Here is a 10971-nt window from a genome sequence, read left to right as displayed (position 1 = left end):
TTTTCAGGGTTTGTAGGCCCTTTGATTTCCATATGAATTTTCAAATTATCTTAACAATTTCTATAAAAACATGCTGGAATTTCAGTCAGGATTAATATGGATCAATTTGGGAATAATTGGCATCTTAATAATGAGTCTTCTGACCCATGAACAAGATATATCTCTCCCATTTATTTAGGTTTTTAATTTTCTCTCAGCCATATTTTGTACTCTTCAGTGTTTGGGTCTTCCACATCTTTTTGTTGGATTTTTCCTAGGCATTTCATATTTTTGATGGCATTATAAATGGTATTTTTTATTTCTGATTTTTCATTATACAATTGAATACAAATTGAGTTTTATATATTGATCTTATAGCCTGACAACCTTGCCAATAAATTCATTTACTAGTACTAGTAGCCTTTTTCGTAGATTCCATCAGATTTCTACAGATACTCATGTTGTCTGTGAATAAAGACAGTTTTACTTCTTTTTAAAATTTTGAATGTTTTTTTATTTTTGAGAGACAGAGAGAGACAGAGCACAAGCAGGGGAGGGGCAGAGAGAGCAGGAGACACAGAATCCGAAGCAGGCTCCAGACTCTGAGCTGTCAGCACAGAGCCAGACATGGGGCTCGAACCCACAAACTGTGAGATCATGACCTGAGCCAAAGTTAGACACTTAACCAACTGAGCCGCCCAGATGCCCCTCTACTTTTTCTTTTTAATGCTTATTTATTTGTCTTGAGAGAGCACATGTGCAAGTGGGGAAAGGGCAGAGAGAGAGAATCATAAGCAGGCTGCATGCTCAGCACAGAGCCTGGTGCAGAGCTCGATCCCACGGCTGTGAGATCATGACCTAAGCCTAAATCAAGAGTCAGACACTTAACTGATGGAGCTACCCAGGCACCCCATATTCTACTTTCTTAAGAGAGAAGGTGAGTCATTTATTTGAGGCCCCTTTTGTGTATGTATGTCTCTATTATGGGTGTTCAGTGCTCTAAATTTCTTCCTAAGTACTACTTTAGTGACATCCCAGAAATTCTGATATGTTGTGTTTTTATTGTCATTCTGTTCAAGATAACTTTTAAATTTCTGTCTGGCTTCTGTTTTGATTCATTATTGAGACGGAGAAGTGTATTATTTAGTCTATAAATATTGGGAGATTTTTTTCCAAGGATCTTTCTATTACTGATTTTTATTTTATTTCATTTTATTTTAATGTTTATTTCTGAAGGAGAGAGAGACAGAGTATGAGTGGGGGAGGGGCAGAGAGAGGGAGACACAGAATCCGAAATGGGCTCCAGGCTCTGAGCTGTCAGCATGGAGCCTGATGCAGGGCTCGAACCCATGAACTGTGAGATCATGACCTGAGCTGAAGTCGGTCGCTTAACCGACTGAGCCACCCAGGTGCCCCCCGATTTTGAATTTAATGCTGTTATCGGCAGAGACCATAATGGACAAACACTGTGTGTATGACTTGAATCCTTTTGAATTTATTGAGATTTGTTTTATGGCCCAAAATATGCTCTATCTTGGTCTGTGTACACTTGAAAAGAATGGGTATTCTGCTGTTCTTGGGCAGAGTGTCCTATAAATGTCAGGACAAGTTGGTTGGTAGTGTTGTTCAAGTCTATGGTACCCTTGTTGACTTTCTGCCTGCTTGTTGCATCAGTGATTGAGGGATGGGTATTGAAATTTTTGACTGTAATTTAGATGTGTATATTTTTCCTTGCAGGTCTGTTTTTGCTGAATGTTTTTTGAAACTCTTTTAGGTGCATATTGTCCTCTGGATGAATTTGTTTCTGGTAATAGTCTTTGCTTTGAAATCTACTTTGATGTTTAGCCAATCCCACTTTCTTCTTTTTTTTTTTTAATTTTTTTTTTAATGTTTATTTTATTTTTGAGAGAGAGAGAGAGACAAAGCACAAGCAGGGTAGGGGCAGAGAGAGAGGGAGACACAGGATCCGAAGCAGGCTCCAGGCTCTGAGCTGTTAGCACAGAGCCCAGCACGGGGCTTGAACTCACGAACTGTGAGATCATGACCTAAGCTGAAGTCGGTGCTTAACCAACTGAGCCACCCAGGCGTCCAGCCAATCCTACTTTCTTCTGACTGATTAGCACAGCACATCTTTTTCTATCCTTTTACTTTATTTTTTTTAACTTTTATTTTTAATTCCAGTGTAGTTAACACACAGTGCTATATTCATTTCAGGTGTACAATATAGTGATTCAACAATTCTGTATATTACTCCATGTTCATCAAGATAAGTGTACTTTTTTTTTTTAATTTTTTTTTAACGTTTTATTTATTTTTGAGACAGAGAGAGACAGAGCATGAACAGGGGAGGGGCAGAGAGAAAGGGAGACACAGAATCGGAAGCAGGCTCCAGGCTCTGAGCCATCAGCCCAGAGCCCGACGTGGGGCTCGAACTCACGGACCGCGAGATCGTGACCTGAGCTGAAGTCGGACGCTCAACCGACTGAGCCACCCAGGCGCCCCAAGATAAGTGTACTTTTAATCCCCTTCACCTATTTTACCCATCCCCTCACCCACCTCCCCTCTGATAACCATCTGTTTATTCTCTATAGGTAAAAGTCTGGTTTGTTTGTTTTCCTTTGTTTTGGTTTTGGTTCATCTCTCTATTTTTCCTTTGTTCGTTTGTTTTATTTCTTAAATTCCACATATGAGTGAAATCATATGATATTTGTCTTTCTCTAACTGGCTTATTTCACTTATCTTAATAGTCGGTAGATCCATTCATGTTGTTGCAAATGACAGAGTTTCATTCTTTTTTGTGGCTGAATAATGTATAACTGCATCTCCTTTATCCATTCTTCTATCGATGGACACTTAGGTTGCTTCCGTAATTTGGCTATTGTAAATAATCCTGCAGTAAAGATAGGGTGCATATGTCCCTTTGAATTGACATTTTGATATTCTTTGGGTAAATACCCAGTAAGTGGGATTACTAGATCGTAGGCTAGTTCTATTTTTAATTTTTTGAAGAAGCTCCATATTGTCTACCGGCACCAGTTTGCATTCCCACCAACAGTGCATGAGGTTTCCTGTTTCTCCACATCCTCACCAACACTTGTTCCTCGTGTTTTTTATTTTAGCCATTACAACAGGTATGAGGTGATACCTCATTGTGGTTTTGATTTGCATTTCCCTGATGATGAGTGATGTTGAGCATCTTTTCCTGTGCCTGTTGGCCTATCCTTTTACTTTTAACCCATTTGCATTTTATATTTAAACTTTTTTATAGGCAGCATATAGTTTGGTCTTGCTTTTTTTTTTAACCTTATAATCTTTGCTTTTTAATTGGAGTGTTTAGACTATTTACATTTAAGGTGATTGTTGATTTGGCTAGGTTTAAGTCTATAATCTTGCCAGTTGTTTCCTATTTGTCCTAACTATTGTTTCCTTTTTCCTCTTTTTCTGCCCTCTTTTGGGTAAATCAAGTACAGTAGTTCCCCCCCCCCCCCATTTGTGGCTTTGCTTTCTCCAGTTTCAGTTACCTGCAGTCAACCATGGTCTGGAAGCAGATAATCTTCCTTCTAACATATCATCAGAAGGTCAATGGTAGCCTAACACTACATCACAATGCCTACATTATTCACCTTACTTCATATCGACATGTAGACATTTTATCATTTCACATAGAAAGGTGAGTATGGTACAAAAAGATATTTTGAGAGAGAGAGAGAGAGGCTACAATCACATAACTTTTATTACCATATATTGTTATAATTGTTCTGTTTTATTTTTAGTTGTTATTATTAATCTCTTATTTTGCATAACTTTAAAAAAATATTTTTTAATGTTTTTATTCACTTTTGAGACAGAGACAGAGCATGAGCAGGGGAGGGGCAGAGAGAGAGAGGGAGACACAGAATCCGAAGCAGGCTCCAGGCTCTGAGCTGGCAGCACAGAGCCCGACGTGGGGCTCAAACTCACAGACTGTGAGATCATGACCTGAGCCGAAGTCACACACTTAACCAACTGAGCCACCCAGGCGCTCCTACTTTGTGTAACTTTAAATGAAACCTTATCATGGGTATGTATGTGTAGGGAAGAACATAGTATATGTTTGTACTCTTCATGGTTTCAGGTTTGTACTCTTCATGGTTTCAGGTGTCCGTTGGGGGTCTAGGAATGTATCCCCTGCAGATAAGGGGGAACTACTATATTTTTTTAAGTAAGCTTTACACCCAGTGTGGGGCTTGAACTCACAAACCCAAGATCAAGAGTCATATGTTCTACTAGCTGAGCCAGCCAGGCAGCCCAGGACTACTGTATTTTAATCTCCTTCATTGGCTTATTGGATATTCCTTCCTGGTTTGATATTTTAATGATTACTTTAGGGTTTGTATATATATCTTTAACTTATCACAGTCTACCTTCAAGTGATATTATACCACTTTACATAAATTATAAGAACATTAAAATAGTATGCTTCCATTTCTCCCTTCCCAGCGTTCATATTATGGTTGTCATTCCTTTTTACTTTACAAATCCCACAATATATTCCTGCTATTTTTATTTAAACAGTTGTCTTTAAAGAATTTAAATAATAATAAAAAAATCTTAGCTAAGTACCCAGGTAGTTATCATTTCCAGTAGTCTTTGTGCTGTTGTATAGATCCAGATTTCCATCTGGTATCTTTTTCCATCTGCCTGAAAGACATCCTTCAATGTTTCTTATAGTGAGGATTCGCTAATGATTAATTCTTCTAACTTGTGTATATCTAAAACATCTCAATTGTACTTTCCTTATTGAAAGATATTTTTGCTGGGTGTAGAATTCTAGGTTGACAAGTTTAACCGCGCCCCCCTCCCTGCTTCCTAGTACTTTAAAGATGTTACTCTGCTCTCTTTTATTGCTTGTATTACTTCCAACAACAGATCTGATGTCCTCATATTTGTCCCCTCTATATGTAACAAGTCTCTTTTCTCTGACTGCTTTTTCTTTTTTTAAATTTTTTTTTAACGTTTATTTATTTTTGAGACAGAGAGAGACAGAGCATGAACGGGGGAGGGTAAGAGAGGGAGACACAAAATCTGAAACAGGCTCCAGGCTCTGAGCTGTCAGCACAGAGCCCGACGCAGGGCTCGAACTCACGGACTGCGAGATCGTGACCTGAGCCGAAGTCGGCTGCTTAACCGACTGAGCCACCCAGGCGCCCCTCTGACTGCTTTTTCTATATCACTGGTATTGAACTATTTGATTATGGATATTGATGTAGTCTTCTTTATATTTCTCATGCTTAGAGTACATTGAGCTTCTTAGAACTGTGTGTTTATTGTTTTCAGTAAGTTCAGAAAGTTTTAGACCATATCTTCGAATGTTTTTTCTGTCCCCCATCTCTCTCCGTTCCTTCAGCAGTTCTTTTTTTTTTTTTAAGTTTATTTATTTTGAGAGAGACAGAGATAGTGCAAATGGGGGATGTGGAGAGAGAGAGAGAGAGAGAGAGAGAGAGAGAGAGAGAGAGAGAGAGAGAGAGAGAATCCTAAGCAGGTGCCACGTTGCCAACACAGAACCCGATGCAGGGCTCAAACTCCCAAATTGTGAGATCATGACCTGAGCCCAAACCAGGAGTTGGACACCTAACCAACTGAGCCACCTGGGCACCCCTCCTTTAGAAATTCTAATTGTCCAGTATTTTAAGCTATTTGAAGTTGTCCCACCACTGATGCCCACCCACTGATGTTCTTTTCTTTTTTCTTTTTTCTTTTCTTTTCTTTTCTTTTCCTTTCTTTTCTTTTTTAAATTATTTTTTCTGTGTTTCATTTTGAATAGTTTCTGTTGCTATGCCTTTAAATTCACTAATCTGTCATGTCTGCTCTGCCATTAACCCCATCCAGTATGGTCTTCATCTCAGACATTGCCTTTTTAATCTCTAGAAACTTGATTTAAGTGTTTTTTATATCTTCCATACGTCTACTTAACTTTTTGTGTAGAATATGCAAAGCATACAATAATTTACCATTCTAACCATTTTAAAGTGTATAATTCATTAAGTACATTCATAATATTGTGCGACCATCACCACTAGCCATCTCCAGAACTTTTTTTTAACATTCCAAACTGAAACTCTGTACTCATTAAACACTAACTCTTCATTCTCTTCTCACTATAGCCCCTGGTGACCACTACTCTACATTCTGTCTCTGAATTTGACTACTTTAGTGGAATCATACAATATTTGTCCTGTTGTGTCTGGCTTATTTGACTTAGCATAAATGTCTTCAAGGTTCATCTACATTGTAGCACGTATCGGAATTTCACTCCATTTTAAGGTTTATATTCCATTATATGTATATACCACATTTTGCTTATCCATTTGTCCACCAGTGGACAGTTGGGTTGTTTCCATTTTTGGCAATTCTGAGTAATGGTGCTATGAACATGGTATACAATGTATACAATGGTATATAAATATCTGTTCAAGTCCCTGCTTTCCAATTCTTTTGGGTATATACCTAGGCATGGAGTTGCTGGATCATGTGGTAATTCTATGTTAAAGTTTTTGAGGAACCACCATACTCTTTTCCCCAATGGCTGTACCATTTTACATTCCCACTCTGAAAGTTCCAATTTTTCCACATCCTCACCAACACTTCTTTTCTTTTCTTTTTTTTTTCTTTTTGATAATACTCATCTTTGTGGGTGTGAAGTGATATTTCATATTTTTTATTTGTATTTATCTAATGATGAGCAATATTGCACATTTATTTATGTGCTTATTGGCCATTCGTATATCTTCCTTGGAGAAATGTCTATTCACATCCTTTGCCCATTTTTTAGTTGAGTTGTTTGTGTTGTGTTATTAAGTTCTTTATATATTCTGGGTATTAATTCCTTATCAGATATATGATTTTCAAAATATTTCCCCCCATTCTGTGAGTTCTCTGTCCTTTCTGTTGATAATGTCCTTTGAGATACAAAAGTTCAATTTTGATGAGGCCCATTTTATCTATTTGTTTTGTTGCCTGTGCTTTTGGTGTGACATCCGAGAAACCGTTTCCAAATCCAACATCATGAAGCTTTCCCCCTGTTTTGTTCTAAGGGCTTCATAGTTTCAAGTCTTACAGTTGAGTCTTTGATCTGTTTTGAGTTAATTTCTGTATGTGGTATAAGGTAAGGGCCCAACTTTATTCTTTTGCATGTAGATACCCAGTTTTCCAGCACCATTTGATGAAAAGACTGTCCTTTCCCAGTTGAATGGTTGGCATTTTTTTGTCAAAAATCATTTGACTGTATTTGTGAGGGTCTATTTAACTTTTTAAATGCATGAAACACAGCTATAACTTCTAATGTCCTCAATCTACTCATTTTAACATCTGAATCTGTTGTGGGTTGGTTTTGATTGCTTGTTTTCCTCATTATGGATCATGTTGCCTGCCACTTCATCGACCTGATAATCGTTGTTTGGATGCCAGACACTGTGAGTTTTACCTTGTTAGGTAGTGGATGTTTTTGTAATCCTGTAAACACTCTTGAGCTTTGTTCTGTGACAGTTAAGTGACTCAGAAACAGTTTATCCTTTTGGGTCTTGCTCATAAGATTTTTTTAGGCAATTCCAGAGCAGTGCTCATTCTAGGGCTAATTATTGGCCGCTTTTTTTTTTTTTTTTTTTTTTTAATGTAGACTTCATGCCCAAGAAGGGGCTTGAACTTCATGATCCTGAGATCAAGAGCCACATGCTCTCCCGACTGAGCCTGCCAGGAAGCCCTTATTGCCACTATTAAGGCAAGACCTTTCTCAGTGTTCTCCCCAATACTTCATGATACTCTCCCCGGTGCCATAGCTGTGGGAATAGACACTATTCCCCACTCATGTGAGCACTAGGCACTAGTCCCTTTAATCCCTCCTGATGGTCTTTACGTGGCCCTAGTTAGCTTCCTCACATGCTTGTGCTGGTTAGTATTCTAGTGAAAACTAATTGGTCAGTGTCCAGAGCCTTGAAAACCACTGTTTCATGTATTTTATCTGATTTTCTGGTTGTTTCAGGTGAGAGGATGAATCTGATCCTTGTTATCCCATCTTGGCTAAAAGCAGAAGTCTACTGCTGCTTTTTTTTTTTTTTTTTTTTTACCTGTAAGACCACAGGGTCTCGGTGAAGGACTGTATCAGTTCTGGTAAGTGAAAAGTTCACTCACACAGTAGGTTCTCATTTATCCCCTTTTCACCTACCAAAGGTGATTCTAAAGACCCTGACTCTTAGGAAACTTAGTTAGGCAGTGAGTTGGCTAGACTTAAGGAACTCTCAGGTCCAGAAACCTTGCATTTGGACCTGCACTAGCCCAGAAGTCAGCGCCCTTGAACCCGGAGGGCCATCATGGGGTGAAAGTGCCACTGGGGGCATCCCACACAAGGGCTGAATTATGACTGTGAGCTCCTAGAGTTAATGACCTTAGCTATCCCACTGGACATCGTGGACATCCATTTCACTTTCCTGCTCTGATGCTTGTCCCGAGCAAGCTGTGACATTGTGCTCTCTCTTGCCATAACTCATTCAAGAGTGAACATGTTGTACCCAGCTCTGGACAATTAGATGCAGGATCTGGAAAGTCTGGAAAGATGCAGCATCACAGAAAGTTTCTGTGAAAGGTTTTCTCCATTTTTTCAAAATTTTAAATGTTTGTTTCTTTTTGAGAGAGAGAAATAGAGCGTGAGCAGGAAGGGGCAGAGAGAGAGGGAGACACAGAATCCGAAGCAGGCTCCCGGCTCTGAGCTGTCAGCACAGAGCCCGATGCGGGGCTTGAACTCACGAACCGTGAGATCATGACCTGAGCCGAAGTCAGACGCTTAACCGACTGAGCCACCCAGGTGCCCCAAGGTTTTCCCCATTTTAAGGGAGTCATGGGAAGACACAATCAGCCTTCTCTGGAGTTACTGTTTCCTAAAATGAGTCTTGGAGCTAGTGCTACCAACTTGGCACCACGTTGAAGATGAAACCAACAGGAAAGACAGCAGGTCAGAGAAGAAGTCTTAAGTCCTTGAAAACATAATTGAGCTGCTGAATCACACAGCCCCCAAAGCCCATCTCACCTCTGGATGTCCACGTAAGGAAAAAAATCAATTAAGGTCAGAGTTTCTGTTAGATACAACGAGAAGTATTGTTGCTGAGCCAGCCACCTGGCAGGCTGGAGGTATACATGGAGGTGGGACACCTTAAAGGAACTTTCTCCCTCTACTAAGGAACTTCAAGTTCTTTGTTAGATGAGAAACAGGCTGAAAACTGCAGAAAGACATGCCCAAGGCCACACAGTGGGGAATCAAGAGCACACAGGCCTACCAGCCTTCCAGCTGGTGCCTGGTGCCTACTCGACCACAGCCCCGTGCCCTTGAGATCCTGAGTCAGCATTGATGAGGGGGCTTGTAGGGTGGGGGCCTCAAAGTTCACCAACCCAAGTCAGCGTTCAGTTCTGCTGAGCAAGGGCAAGCAGATACCAGAGACTTCCTTGAATTTTTGTGTTGAAATCACGTCCTTGGAGGAAAAAAATCAAAGTCCCCCAAACCGTAATCAGGGCAGTTACAGGTAACGACTGATTGCAATAGTTTCGGAATAGATTTTTCTGATTGTAAAAACTTGTCCAAAGTTCCTCCCCAGGTCAACAAAGTGGGCGGACTCCTGAGAGCAGAGGTGAACAAAGACCTGAGGTCAGAGGTTCCTGGTGCTCTCCATGCCAGAGCAGGAAGCCCCTCCTCACATTGACCTCCTTCCTCCACCCTTGGAGCATGTGTGAAGCAGGTAAGCAGCTCTGTAGGAGGAACCAGGAATGAGCCCAGACACTGCCTAGAAAACAGCTACACTGGCCGCACAGAGTTCCTATCCCCACAGATATCATCTTCCCCTTGCCCATCTAGAAGACCCTTCTAAACTTTGAGGATGTTAAAGTACTTACTGATCCCACAAAGAGTGTCTGAACCCTGAGCTGTGCCGGGTAAGGGGAATCCAGCAGAGAATAAAACAGGTCCTCACATAGGTAGAGAAAAAGGCAGGTACATAAATGAATAAATGCATATAACGTTAGGTGGTTGTAAGTGCCCTAACAAGAGCCAAACCACAGAAAGGGAGGGATAGCCATGGTGGTTTTGAGAAGGGGTCATCAGGGAAGACTTCCCGAAGAGGTAAAATTGTAACCAATGAGCTGAGAAACCTTAATGAATCGAGAGCCAGCCATGCAAGTATCTGGAGAAGGTTCCAGGCAGAGGCAGGAGCAAGCAACGTTCTGAGCCTGGTTTGAAGACCAGAGGGAGGTGGTGTTGTTGGAAAGTGATCTGGAGGAGGCAAGGCAGAGGAGATGAAGTTAGACAGGTGACAAGAGGTCAAATCATGAGGCTCTTGAAGGTCATGAGGAACATGTTGGTTTTTCCTCTTGCATGAGGTGGCAGCTTTGGAGGGTTTGGAGCAGAGGAAGGACATGGCCCAACCCTGGTCCTGAGCACCACCTGGCTGCTGTATCCATGTCAGCCCATGGGACATAGCAGGTGCTCACTAAATGTCAGTGGTTGGATTCACTGCTTTCAGCCTCACCATTGGACTCTTGAGGCCACAGAGGGCACAGATCAGAATAGTCCTCTTGTGCCCCCCAGTGCCCCGTATGGAGGGGTACTCAGATACGTGAACGAGTGAGTAAGCAGGAGTAGGTTCTGAAGACAAGACTCATGCCCCAGATGGGTGGCTGGGACACATGGTATCCACAGCCATTTGCTGAGGTCAGTCACAGGGTGAAAGAAGGGTGCCACCGGCCGTGCAGCAGGAAGATCAGGTAAATGCCTGCTTTGGTAAGCACCGTCATCTAGGGCCTAACAATGTGCAGGATGCAACTGGGCCCAAATTTAGGTTGCAGGAGCCAAAGTTGCACCTGCCAACCACCAGTGCAGGGCAGGCAGACGACATGGGGCACCAATTTCTAGGATCACCAGGATGTTTAGAAGCTCACTCTAATTCCCCTGGGAGCATCACGGACAGGTGTTTG

This window comes from Panthera tigris, chromosome A3, assembly GCF_018350195.1.
Source record: "Panthera tigris isolate Pti1 chromosome A3, P.tigris_Pti1_mat1.1, whole genome shotgun sequence".
NCBI classification, from domain to species: Eukaryota; Metazoa; Chordata; class Mammalia; order Carnivora; family Felidae; genus Panthera; species Panthera tigris.
Note: the sequence above shows the minus strand (reverse complement) of the source record.